Source organism: Sus scrofa, chromosome 15 (genome assembly GCF_054392235.1).
Source record: "Sus scrofa isolate SSC_HxYL_T2T_F1_AM1 chromosome 15, Sscrofa_HxYL_maternal_Yorkshire_Landrace_v2.0, whole genome shotgun sequence".
In the NCBI taxonomy this organism is placed as follows: domain Eukaryota; kingdom Metazoa; phylum Chordata; class Mammalia; order Artiodactyla; family Suidae; genus Sus; species Sus scrofa.
Genome location: NC_139397.1, coordinates 103918164 through 103933298, shown reverse-complemented (window position 1 = coordinate 103933298; position 15135 = coordinate 103918164).

The window sequence follows — 15135 nt, the reverse complement described above, 5'->3', positions numbered from 1 at the left end:
AAATGTCATTTTTATAAAATACAAATAATTGGAATATATCTGAATTCTGCCCATAATTCTAAGGGGAGCTTAGCATAAATACCTCCCATAATGAAGTAAAATACAGTTTACAATTCCAAGGACTAGGGAAATTATCTCCAAGGTGGTAAAAATCAAGGGAACTGAAAGAAAATTCTAAATTTTAAATCATGAGGGAAGTAAGTCATGTGGGGTAAAATGAATTTAAAGGTCAGGACTGTAAGGTTGGGAAAACTGACATTAAAAAAATAAATCAAGAAGCCTAAAGCTCAGAACATGGGGAACAACTCAGGATGAACAATATAAAAGAGATTAAGGCAAGTGATTTCATGAGTAAACACAAGAATAAAAATGTTAGAGGTCCATTTTTAGATTTGTTAGCTACATGGGGTAGGAAGGAGTATGCTGGATCAATTAAAAGAATCATGCGTAACATGTCTGAATGTATAGCAATATGTCAAACTGTATTCACACAAAAGTATAACATGTTAGAACCTCACTTTTACACCTCCTCCTTGGAGGCCAGGGTGTAATATATATTAGATTTGACATTGCTAATAATTATAGGTCTCCAAAATTAAACTCCAGGGTGTGTTCCAAGAAATGAAGAAAAGTGTTTGATAAAATTCAACATCTGTTTGATAAAAACTGTCAACAAAGTGAATAAGAGGGGATGTGTTACAACATAATAAAAACCAAATATGACAAACTCATAGATAACATCATGCTTAACACTGAAAAAAGGAAAGCTTTTCATATAAGATCAGGCAGGAAACATTGATGCTCCTTCTCAACACTTTTGTTCAGCCTAGTATTGGAAGTCCTAACCACAGCAGTTAGGCAAGAAAAATAAATTAATAAAAGGTATCCAAGGATGGAAAGGAAGAAGTAAAATTGTCACTATTTGCAGATGACATGGTATAATACATAGAAAATTCTAAAGACTCCTCCAAGAAAACTTATTGGAACTAATAAAATCAATTTTGTAAAGTCTCAGGATACAAAGTCAATATGCAGTATTCAGTGTCATTTGTATACACTAATAATGAACTCCTAGGAAGAGAAATGAAGAAAGTAATCCCATTTAAAATTGTAAAAAAAAGAATAAAAAACTTAGGAATAAATTTAACCAAAGAGGTTGCCAAGACCAGCTCAGCAGGATGGGGCTGAATAACTGGTGCTGTGGAACTTAAGGAAAAAAAAGTTAACATAAGACACGGAGACATTTATCTTAAGTAAAGGTGGGAACCGGGGGACTCAAGGTCTCAGGGACCAAGAGTCCTGCCTCAAGAAACCACAATGCTTTTATTGTGCTTTTGAGGATTACGTCAAGTGAAAAGGTGCAGGATATAGGGTTTTTTTTATTATTTTATAAGTTCTTTTATAATTTTAAAAATCTCTTAGCTGGTAGATGGTTGAACTTTAAACTTTAGGCATTTAAGAATCATTAGCATTTGAGTTAGCTATCTATGCATAGCATTTCAGAGAATCCTTACTGTGCTTCCTCAAAGGGCATGCCTGTTTGTGGAAACACTGTGTGCCTACGTTTGCACCTTGTTTCTGTTTTCTAATGCATATTCTGCTAACAACTACTCATAAACCACTTAGCCATGAGGTTCCTCTTTCTCTTATTCTTTAGAGGACATATCATGCTTGTGCAAATGGCTTGCCAATCTGCACAGGTCTAGCGTGCCTAGACCAATGTATTATGTCCTCATTCAGTTGACCACGTGAATAACCCATGCCTTTAGGTCTTTGTTCTTAAGTCATTTACCATCACCATGACTGTTTCTCAAGCAGGAGGACGGGACAAAGTAAGGAAGGACAAGATGGAGTTTTCAGCAAAGAGGCTAAGAAAATACTATAAAAACATGTCTCTCAACAATAGGTGAAAGACCTCTGTACTGAAAACTATAAGAAACTGATAAAAGAAATTGAAGACAGTACAAATAAGTGAAAAGATATTCTGTGTTTATGGATTGGAAGAATTAATATTGTTAAAATGTCCTTTCTACCCAAAGCAATCCACAGATTTAACATAATTCCTACCAGTATTCTAATGGCGTATATCATAGAACTAGAACAAATAATTTAAAATCTGTATGCAACCACGAAAGATCTTAAATAGCCAAAACAATCTTGAGAAAAAAGAATAAATCTGGAGGTATCTTTCTCCCAAATTTTAAACTACGCTGTAAAGCTATAGGATGTTACTGGCACAAAAACAGACACAACAGATCAATGGATCAGAACTGAGTCTAGAAATAAATCTACACATTCATGGACAATGAACATATCACAAAGGAGCAAAGAACAGGCAATGAAGAAAGGAAAGTCTCTTTAGGAAGACTGTTGGGAAAACTCAATAGCCACATGCAAAAATATGAAACTAGACCACTATCTTACACTGTATACAAAAATTAACTCAAAATGACTTAAAGTCTTGAATGCAAGATCTGAAGCCATACATTCCTAGAAAAAAATAGGCAGTAACCTCTTGACAGCAGTCTTAGCAATGCTTTTGTGGATCTGACTCTAAAACAAAGGAAACAAAAGCAAAAATAAACAAATGGGACTACAGCAAATTAAAAAGCATCTGCACAGCACAGGAAACATCAAAGTTAAAAGACAACCTACTGAATGGAAGAAAATGTTTGCAAATTATATATCCAGTAAGGTGTTAATATCCAAAATATATAAAGAACTTGTACAACTCAACAACAACAAAAAATTAAAAACAACTGAATTGAAAAATGGGCAGAGGATCTGAATAGACATTTTCCCAAAGACAAAAAGATGGTATGTGAAAAGATGTTTAGCATCACTAATTATCTTGGAAATATGAATCATAACCACCATGAGTTACAACTGCTGGAATGGTTATTATCAAAAAGATAAGAAATAACAAATGTTAGAGAGGGTGTGGTGAAAAAGGTACTCTCGTACTGTTGTTGGTCAGTAATTGGTACAGCTACTATGGAAATAAGTATGGAGAATCCTTAAAAAATTAATAATAGAACTATCAAATGATAGCCATTCCACTTCTAGGTATTTATCCAAAGAATATATAAATACTAATTAGTGAAGATACATGGGCTCCTGTGTTCATTTTAGCATTACTTACAGTAGCAAAGGTATGGAAACAACCTGTAAGTCAATGGATGGATGAAAGGACAAAGAAGATATGGCATATATACACAATGTAATATTAGTCATAGAAAAGAATGAATTTTTGAATATCCTTATATCAACTTCCATTTGGTAATTTTACATTAAATATTTATTGTATTTTTATCTATCATTCTTTGGGCTGAGAAAGATAAATCAAGAGAAGTAATAATAGGAAGAAGTAACTTTTTGTTATATCCAATGAACTATTTGTTCTCATTTAAAAAATCATAATTGATGTCACATTATTTTTTTTTTCTTTTTAGCGCCATACCCATGGCATATGGTGGTTCCTAGGCAAGGAGTTGAATTGGCGCTGTAGCCACTGGCCTATGCCACAGTCACAGCAACACCAGATCTGAGCCATATCTGCAACCTACACCACACCTCACAGCCACACAGAATCCTTCACCCACTGAGCGAGGCCAGGGATCGAACCTGCATCCTCATAGTCAGATTCATTTCCACTGAGGCACAATGGGAAATCTAATGTCACATTATTTATCCATTGGAATTAACATAAAAATCATCATTTAAAATAATTTCATGTATTATCTTTAGTTTTTTCAAAAAGACTAGCTGAGTCAAATTTATATTACTGATGTAAAAAGGAAGTAAAAAAATTTATTCAGTAAATATGAAACCATTGCAAAAAAACCATAAACATGTATTTTAGAGTTCATTAACTTAGCATCAAGGATATTGTCTTTCTGAGCTTTCCAAATACAATATATAAAATAAAACACATTTTGAATAATTAAAATTATAGAAGATTCTTTTACATTCAAAATATTGTTCTCTCTCTTAAAATATACCAAGACTTGGAGTTCCCATTGTGGCACAGCAGAAATGAATCCATCTAGGAACCATGAGGTTGTGGGTTCAGTCCTTGGCCGTGCTCAGTGAGTTAAAGATCCGACGTTGCCATGAGCTGTGGTGTTGCCATAATTCTTGCAGATGAGGCTCAGATTTGGCGTTGCTGTGGCTGTGGTGTAGGCTGGCATCTGTAAGTCTGATTAGACCCCTAGCCTGGGAACCTCCATATGCTGCGGGTGTGGCCCTAACCTAATAAGACAAAAGACCAAAAGAAATTATATATATATAGACTTGAAAATGAGGAATTAGACAAATAAATAAAACCTGAATCCTTTGTTAGATTCTTGTTTTAAGAAGATGGGCAAAAGGGACCTTAGAAGACACTTAGGTATCTCAGTGGATTACAAAGGACAAATCTATGCACAAGAAGGGATCAGATAGATTGATCAGTATTATGATGGGGAAAAAATGAAGCAAATTAATGTGTGAAGGATGTGCAAATTAGAACTCCACCATTTTTTACAATGTAATAAGCAACTTGATAGAAAAACATATACCCACTAAAACAAATATACATCTAGATTTTGCAATGCTTTATAGAGATTTTTTTTCCCCAGTTTTGCCCAAGATCTTGAGTGGTTCAAATTACTTCGGTATTGCTTTATCTATTATTTGTTGAGTGCTTATTTTGTGCTATGTACTTTTCATATCTCATATCTTAATACTAATAAAAATCATGATATTGGTATTACTAATTTTATACCATACTTTATTTTTAATTTTGATAAGTATTTTATATGTTTAGAAAGAGTGACTTCACATTTCAAAAGGAACTAATTGTAAGATAAAAATCAAATTTACTGTTGGTGCAGTAATGGGAAGTTTACATTTCATTAAATTTATACTCTCCTTTTTAGATGATAATTATCAAAACCTTTGATTTTAAAACTAATCAAAAGGTAGATGCCAGATTTAGAAAAATGAAACAGCAGCTTTTATACTGTCTGGGCTTGATGATGAACCGCAATTAAGATTTCTAATAGTTTTCCAAAATCTAGACATTGGAAGAGTCTAATCATGTAAAGGTGACATCTCTTTTCAGACCCAAGATCTCACAATATAAAATCTCCTAAAGCAGTCAGAGAATATGTGGGCCCCAGATCTGCCACTGAAGGTGATAAGCGCCCTGGCTCTTGTGAGCTTACTTCAGGAAGAATATCAAAGCACGAGATGCCAAGCCTTTGTTCCAGACCATCTGAAAATGATGCTCAAAGTACATTATGAATTCTGTCATAATTTTGCATGTCAGTTGTGTATCAATGTAAATGAATTGCTCAAAGCAATCAACCCTATATGAAACCACTCTTAAATCTACCCAATGGCCCTCCAATTTCTACCTTCATTAATTCATTCTGCATATATTTATTCCTCTCCTAACTTGTGCCAGGCACTGTTCCAGGCACTTGGATTCATTTGTGATTTTTTTATTACTCAATGAATTTATTACATTTATAGTTGTACAATGATCACCACAATCCAATTTTACATGATTTCCATCCCAAAACCCAAGCACATCTCCCCACACCCCCCAAACTCTCTCCTTTGGAAACAAGTTTTTCAAAGTCTGTGAGTCAGTATCTGTTCTGCAAAAGTTCATTGTGTCCTTTTTTCAGATTCCACATGTCAGTGAAAGCATTTGATGTTGGTGTCTTGCTGTCTGACTGACTGCACTTAGCATGATAATTTCTAGGTGCATCCATGTTGCTAAAAATGCTGGTATTTTGTTCTTTTTAATGGCTGAGAAATATTCCATTGTGTATATGTGCCACATCTTCTTGATCCACTCCTCTGTTGATGCACATTTAGGTTGTTTCCATGTCTTGGCTATTGCAAATAGGGCTGCAATGAACATTGGAGTACATGTGTCTTTTTGAGTCATGGTTTTCTCTGGATAGATGCCCAGAAGTGGGATTTGCTGGATCAAATGGTAGTTCTATGTTTAGTTTTCTGAGGAATCTCCATACTATTTTCCAAAGTGGTTGCACCAATGTACAATCCCACCAACAGTGTACTAGGGTTCCTTATTCTCCACACTCTCTCCAGCACTTATTGTTTGTAGACTTTTTGATGATGGCCATTCTGGTTGGTATAAGGTGGTACCTCATAGTGGTTTTGATTTGCATTTCTCTAATAATGAGTGATGTTGAACATCTTTTCATGTGTTTTTTGGCCTTCCATATGTCTTCTTTGGAGAATTGTCTGTTTAGATCTTCTGCCCATTTTTTGATGGGGTTGCTTGTTTTTCCTTTTTTTTTTTTTTGTCTTTTCTAGGGCCACACCCACAGCATATGGAGATTCCCAGGCTAGGGGTCTAATCAGAGCTGTAGCCACCGGCCTACACCAGAGCCACAGCAACTCGGGATCTGAGACTCGTCTGCAACCTACACCACAGCTCACGACAACGCCGGATTGTTGACCCACTGAGCAAGGCCAGGGATCGAACCCGCAACCTCATGGTTCCTAGTTGGATTCGCTAGCCACTGTGCAATGACGGGAACTCCAGGGGTTGCTTGTTTTTTTGGTATGGAGCTGCAGAAGGTGTTTATAAATTTTGGAGATTAATCCCTTTTCAGTCGATTCATTTGCAGAGATTTTCTCCCATTCTGTGGGTGGCCTTTTCATTTTGTTTAGGGCTTCCTTTGCTGTGCAGAAACTTTTAAGTTTAATTAAGTCCCATTTGTTTATTTTTGTTTTTACCGTCATTATTCTAAGAGATGGATCTGAGAAGCTGTTGCTGTGGTTTGTCAGAGAGTGTTTGGTCTATGTTTTCCTTTAAGAGTTTAGATGGAAGGAGAAAAACCACTCTGTATTTGTAAGGTATGCAGGACATATACATGCTCTCCTCTTCCACTATTTTCTAGTTTATTCTGCTTACCTAAGAGTCAGAGCATGGTATTATCTTACTTTCCTAAATGTATATATCATTTCTCTACTTACATGTATATATGTTTCATAGACAAACAAATTTTATACAAACTCCATTGATTCTATTATTTATATATTTGTTTTTTGCTTAATTGGTTGTTACTCCTATTATCTCAATTTACTGTTTTGTCAGAATTTCATATTTGATTAAAAACATTCATATCTTCAAAATATTTAAATATTTATAATCAGCTTATAAATTATGTTTCCCTCAATAAAATTTAAGAACTAATTCCAAATATGAGTACTGTTACAAATAATTATGCATGTACAAGGTATATTTATATATATTTTTTAGAAGATAAAATTTACTTATTAGGACTTATAGCACAGGAAGATAGTTAAATGCAGTATAGAAGTGATTTTGCTTTTTTTAAATTTTGCAGCATTTTTTTACATTTTTATTTTTTATTAACATGTAATTGATTTACAATGTTATACCAATTTCTGCTGTGGCTCAATTATACACATATATCCCCCAAGATTGGATATAGTTCCCTGTGCTATGCAGTAGGATCCTATTATTTATCCATTCTAAATGAAATAGTTTGCATCTATTAACTCCAAACTCCCAGTCCATCCTGCTCCCTCCCCCCCATCTTGGCAAGCACAAATCTGTTCTTTATGTCCATGAGTCTGTTTCTGTTTTGTAGACAGGTTCATTTGTGACATATTTTAGATTCCACCTGTAAATGATATCATATGGAATTTGTCTTTCTCTTTCTGATTTACTTTACTAAGTATGAGAATCTCTAGTTGCATCTGTGTTGCTGCAAATGGCATTATTTTATTCATTTTATGGCTAAAATTCCATCATATATATGTACAATATCTTATTAATCCACTTATCTGTTGATGGACATTTAGATTTTTTCCATGCCCTGGCTATTGTGAATAGTGCTGCAGTGAACATAGGGGTACCTGTATCTTTTGAATTATAGTTTTGTCTGAATATATGCCCAGGAGTAGGATTGCTGGATCATATGGTTATACAATTTTTAGTTTTCATGTATTCATTCCTCTGCATTATTCATTCACTATTTATTGCCTTTGGATAAACCTTTGTCTGGTTAAATACATTTTGTATTTTTTCTTGGCTTCTCAGAGTTTCTAGTTCCTTTTTACAGTAATCTTAATTTCTGTCAATAGCCTTTATACATTTCTTCAGTATTTTCATTACCTCCTTTTTGAACTCAGTGTCTGTAGACTGCAGAGGTCTGTTTCACTCTTTGCTCCTTCAGGGGAATTCTACTGTTCTTGTAACTGAGAGTGGATCCTGTATGTCTTCATTTTACTTATACTTTACTTACTCTGTTAATTTAGGGGAGAAACAATTAGCTACTGTAGGATTGGAGGGCTATTTATACATGGGGCATCCCTAGGTAGTTTGTGCAGGTATACTAGTTTTTCAGTGTGAGCATTGCTTTTTGTTTGGAGGCTTGCTGTTTTTTCCTCAATGTGTGCTGGCCATTATCCCCTTGATAGGGGGTGTGCAAGTGCAAGGCCTGTACATGTTTCCAGGGAAGTAGGGGTAACAGGTGGCATCTAAATGTGACACTTGGTCATAGGGCCTTTGGCAGTGGCACTGACCCCCAGGGAGATGGGGGCAGCAGCAGCACCTAGGGAGGTGAGGGCCTTTAGCAGTGGCAGAGGCAGCAGCGATGGGGCACTTGACTTCCCAGAGAAATTGGAGTGAAGGGTGGTGCCTAATTCCTGGTCATGGGGCCCTCAGCATTAACAGTAGGGAGTGTATGCATTCCCAGGGAGGTGGGCACAGTGGGCAGCAACTGGTCACAGAGTCCTCTGCAGTGGAGTAGATCCCTGGGGCATTGGTGGTGTCAGGCCATGGCCCCCCCACCTCTGAAATCTCAGATGGCTATGGCGGCCTGCCCCTGTAGCCCATGCTAGAGGTTCCCTGACACCTGAGAACCCACAGGTGCACACAGTAAAAGAAGTTTCTATGACAATGGCAATCCCCGCCTCCCACCCACACCTTGCACTCTCTAACAATGCTAACTTTCTTCTCTGGCAGGTACTGGCCTACTCCAGTGCTCCCTTGGCTGTGGGGCACAACTTGCTAGCCCCCTTAGACTATTTTCATACAGCCAACCCTAGTCCTTCCCCAGGGACTGACTTCCCTCTGAGGCCCAAGCCTCAGCACCCAGACCCTGCCCAAGTATCTCAGCCTGAGGGGCACCAGGTGATGGTACCGACTGTCTGTGAAACTCTCTCTCTCTCTCTGCTTTGCCCACCTCTGAATGGATGCTGCACTTTTTTCCGAGGCTTTGAATCTCACCCTCAGGCCTTGGCTGATCTCACCAGTCAGAGGACCTCTCAGTTTGCAGATTCCTTTTTCTCTTTCACAGCTCCCTTCCAGGAGTGCTGGTTCAGTCCTGATTCCCTTTTCTCTCTTCTCTCTCTTTCCTTTGCCCTTTGTTCTACTCAGTTATATGGAGGTTATTTTTCCCTTTTGGAAGTCTGAGGTCTTCTGCCAGTGATCAGTAGATGTTTTGTGAGAAACATTCTATGTATAGATGTTTTTCTTGTATTTTTTTTTTTTGTGAGAGAAGGTGAGTTACATGCCCAAATCCTCCACCATCTTTATCCGAAGTCTAAGGTATATTTTTATCTAAATGGTCTTTTGTGTGCTAAATAGGCCTATATAACATAGGCTTATATATACATACAAGTGTGTGTGTGTATTTTTTAAAAGACATATTTGTCAAACTTTGTCTAAATATTCTGAATTCAAATTATGGCTAAAATCCTTGGTTTACTTTTCTGCATATTTAGAGGATATGATAGTATATAATATTTATTAAAATAAATTCTTGTGAAAATCAATCCAAACTTTTATTAATCTTGAAAGCAATCATTAAAATTCTCAATACAAAATTTGATTCTTACTTAATCTTATTTGTGACATGTTTAAAAAAAGGTTTGGTCCAGTTAATATTCTGGTCAAAAGTGAACAGATACATAACCAATTAATATTTTCTGTTTTTTAAAATCTCGTTTCAAGGATACTTTGTCATTTTGTTAAATAACACTATTTAAACCTTTTAGTTATAAGGAGCTAAAGGAATCATAGCTGATTCCTTATCTATGTATTCTACTTAAACATTTAGACTCTTTGAAAGAAAAGGACAAAAGGAAAATAAGACAAATGGTAAAATCAGAAAGACAATTAAAGGTGGAAATAGAAAATATTTAAAGCTTGAATTAGAATTCCAACTAAACCAATGTGTGTTTGGAGTCTTTATCATGCTAGTAGATTATAAATGTGTAACTCACAAGCTTTTAGACCTGGATGAATATTTTTATGAAGCCCCAAATTCTTTACATTTCTATCAACATTGTGATAAAATTGGCTAAAGTTCTCTCTGCTATGTCAGAGTTCTCTATGACTACTGTACTTTAATTCTCACAACTCATTGACATCTAATCTTTTTTTTTTTTTAAGAGAGGGAAGAAATTTAAAGCTAGAGAGATTGTGACTTGGAGTGTTAGCTGCAAAACCTATTCCTAAAAATTGAGCTTTCTGAATTCTAATGCATATCCTTTTTATTATGATGTTATTAAAATTTGGGATTTACAAAACCCACTGTTTACCATATGCAGCAAAAATTTAGATTCTATAAATAATAATAATAAACTAGAATGAATATTCATGTAAAGAGCAGGGCAAATACATTTAGAAATAAACTAATAAAGTATATTGGTTTTGCTTTGGTATTTCATGTTTTACAGGATAGGTTCTAGGATTATTCCAAAGAATAACAGTGAAATAAATTTCAATTAAATATACATGTTAATAAAGAAAATAGAAAACAATTATTTGCAAGACGTCACTCTTCTATGCTCACACAACACTTTATACAGCTATTAAAACACTCATTTTTATTTTAATTTTGTGGATATTATCCCTCTCTAAATAATGAGTTTCTACAGAGAACAAGTATTATCATTTCTTCATTTCTGTGTCACAAGCTTATGATACAGTGACATTACACATAAGCACTCAATAAATACTGAATAAAGGGAGGGCATAACTTTCAAAAACATGTATGTGTATCTGTTTCACAAACATATGTGTGATCTGCAACATAATTTCTTAAAATATAGTAAAAATAACTTTTTGGCCTAAGATTATGTTGCTTAGATAAATGATGTAGGACTCTTTTTAAGCCTCTTTTACTTTCTGGAAATAAATTATTGCGTTCCTACTGAGTTTAGACTTGAATCTTTTAAAGTTGGTAGTTGAAAGCACAAATACCAATTGCATTTTTAAAACAGGTAAATGAATTCCTAGAAATCTCATCTCAACAAGACACATGAGAATCCTTGTTAAGGGCATGGCAAACTTCCTTCACAGAAAAAAAAGTAAGTTCTATTGTTTTCCTTGTGAATACCCAAGGAAGGGGGCTCAATAGATGGATGATCAAAGGAGTTGTCACTGCGGCTGTTGTTAGGCTAACCTAACTAGGATTGATTTATAATCTAGAATGTATTTATAGTAACTGATTGATTCAACAAGTGTTTGCTACATGGTGTTTCCTGAGCTGGAGCCCAGGAGATCAAATTTAGTAACTTGCAGTTTATGTCCTGAATGAGCTGTCAGAGTGGAACAAGAGTAACAGTTCCATCATTATTTGTATCATTAAAATACATCATTACAGTGTGGGAAGAATGCCATTTGGGTTTTCATATTTCAAAATGGTCAACACACTTGTGAAAAGCAATAATTTATTCTATATATTTATTCATTCTCCAGTGATAGCTACTTAGGAGGTTATTTCTGATCATTTAAAAAAGTGTTTCCCATAATCCATCATACAAAGTAACACCCAGGAAGAGTCATAGATTTTTCTTATTTCTCTAAAATGAAATTTTAAATCCATTCATAGTTTCTCAGCGGGGCCATTTTATTAGTAATGTATGTCCTCATTTCCCTCTAAAAACTCAGCCTGAGGCAAGGGCTCAATACAGCTGTGCTATTTTGGGAAGTGATCTTGAGGAGCAGTAGTGAGTGAGTGGGAAGACTGAAACAGGAGAGAAGAAAAAGACTATCCAAGGGTAAGTTTTCAGGTTGACTGCTATGGTAGGAAAACTAGCCTCATTCCCATTGGGGAAACTCTGAAGATCTTCATACAAATAATGTCAGAATCATCTCTGCCAAGGACAAAAGAGATATCCTTCAGATATCCACCCATTTGTCAACAGTTGCACCATGAGGTAAAATCCTAGAACAAAAAGCTAGAGATACATGATTCAGCTAAGCAAATCGCAGTGAGGTTATATTTGCACACAGCTAGTTTTCATAGCCATTCCTGGAGTAAAAAGGTTAAGTTGAAAGGACATGACTTAGGGCATAAGCAGTATCTGGTATGGTCATTGAAGTTTTTTCACTTTGTATCTGAGAATACTCTGCAAACATAGGTGGTCCTGCTTATATACATACAAGCAGAATGATGACTTCTGGTGATGGACAAATTCATTTCCAGAAAATAAAACTGCGCTGGTTCTCTTTCTAATAACAGAATGCCCAATTACTTGGTTAATAGACATTGCAATTTATCATTTCTCCAGCTGTGTATACATATTCCTGTTCCTAAATGCTTTGCAAATAAAAAAGCAGGAAAAGATAAGTATACATTTCTGTTATTCAATAAATAGCTTTATTTATACATACTCATGTGCCAGATGCACAACACTGAAGTAATGAAAACAGAAATTATGCAGTTCTGTCTTGCGTACTTTTTTGACTGTGCCAACCTTACACAGACAGGGCTACCTGAGTAAGCCCAACAATATTCAGGAGTTGTGAGAGGCCTGGAGTGTCCAGGGAGGATGGCGATGACACTATAGAGTCACTTTGCTCAAAAGGCCTTTTGCACAGTTTTGCTTAAGTTGTTCAAATTTCAATTTTACCATTACAATAAGAAGCATTTCATAGAATTTATATAAAATATCTCCAACCCATATATGATAAGATGTGATAGACAAATATTCCCTCTTCAAAATGTCATCTTGATGTAGTGCCTGTGAAATGACAGATTTATTAATAAGCCATTTGGGGGATTTGAGAATAACTTAGCACATTGGTCATAAATACTAGTGGTGTTTAAAAAACCTACATCAGGAGTTCCCGTCGTGGCGCAGTAGAGGAGAATCCGACTAGGAACCAGGTGGTTGAGGGTTCGATCCCTGGCCTTGCTCAGTGGTTAAGGATCTGGCGTTGCCATGAGCTGTGGTATAGGTCACAGATGCGGCTTGAATCCTGTGTTGCTGTGGCCGTGGCCTAGGCAAGCAGCTATAGCTCTGACTGAACCCCTAGACTGGGAACCTCCATATGTATAGGGGGCTGCCCTAAAAATACAAAAAGACAAAACAAGCAGACAAAAAAAAACCTATGTCAATTCTGGTAGGCGCCCATAACTCAAATTGAGAATATTCAACTTTGTTCAATATTTCTATTAACCTGGAAATATCCACCAAAGTTACATAAGCCTTGCTTGTCCCTAGGCATTAATTTATAAATTATCTGATAAATGAGTAATATTGAGAAGTATGATTATTTTTTTAAGTCTAAAATTATATTGGTGCCTGGAAAGTTAAGGTAGAACTCTTTCTTTCTTATGTTCCATTAACAGATTGCCTTCTACTTTCACTAGCTGAACTAAAGATTTGGGGGAATTTTTACATTAAATCTATTACTTCTGTAATAATTGAATGGTGTTCTTCATACTCTGTGAAAACTATCTTTTACCTTCTGGTATCCAATGACCACTAGAGGGCTACCATTAGACGCACTCAGTTGCTTGCTGAAGACCCTTACTTTACCAAAAAAGACTGCAATAATTTAAAGATACATTATGATGAAAAGGAAGTGGAAAAAATATGAACATTGACATTCAATTTGATTTCTCATAGTCACCTTAATTTTTCCTCTGAGAGTGTATTATATAAACAAGAAGGTCACTTGCAAACTACCAACGATATATTTTCTCTCTGATACATCCACTGACCACCTCCTAGACTGAAATTTCTAAGACGCCATCATAGGTTGTGAATTGCTGATGTATATACGTGGATTCCAAATAAATTATTAATCTACTAAAAACTCAAGAGTCCCTATGTACAATATATGATATATGCTATGGGGAACCAACAAAAGAGAAATTACATAGTTTTTATTTCGACATAGCCGTCAATCTGAAGAATATTGTGAAAGGGGGAACCAGAAAGTAATACAATTTGTTACCTATTATGACTGCAGTGAGGGTTATAAGAAAAGCAAAAGAACAGTGCAAGAAATACATGAAGAAATTAGATATTAACTTGGGACAGAGAATTAATAAAGTTCCAATTAAATAAGAAAACACGCGAAGTCTTAAAAATGCAAATAGCTTGTGAAGGGGGAGAATATAAATACTGAGAAAAAGAGGTGCACTGCTGAGTAATCTTTCTAAATAAGGCAATTCCAATATAGTATAGAATAAAAATGAATAAACATAAAGATTCTTAAAAGCCGGTGAACAAAATTAATGTCTTCATACAGGAAGTGATAGATTAAGGCTTATTTAGAAAAAATATTTCTCTAATGGTTTCAGATAAATTGGCCTAAGAAAATTCTACCATGGAGCTTGTAGAATAACTACAGGATAGAGTTATGAAAATGAGAACTAGAATGATAAAGAGCAGACAAATAAGGTACAATTCCAGAAATGCTGAAAGGAAAAAAATTATTTCAATTTTCTCTAACAATATTACATGAAAAGAATAAAAAGAAGGAGGAGTTCCTGTTGTGGCGCAGTGGTTAACGAATCCGACTAGGAACCATGAGGTTGCGGGTTCAGTCCCTGGCCTTGCTCAGTGGGTCGACAATCCGGCCTTGCCGTGAGCTGTGGTATAGGTTACAGACGTGGCTCGGATCCCGCGTTGCTGTGGCTCTGGCGTAGGCCAGTGGCTACAGCTCTAATTGGACCCCTAGCCTGGGAACCTCCATATGCCGCGGGAGCGGCCCAAGAAATGGCAAAAAAACAACAAACAAACAAAAACAAAAACAACAACAACAAAAAAAAGAATAAAAAGAAGGAAAGTAAAGTGATGCCAAGACCTCTAAATGAAGAAGGAAGTGTGCACCAA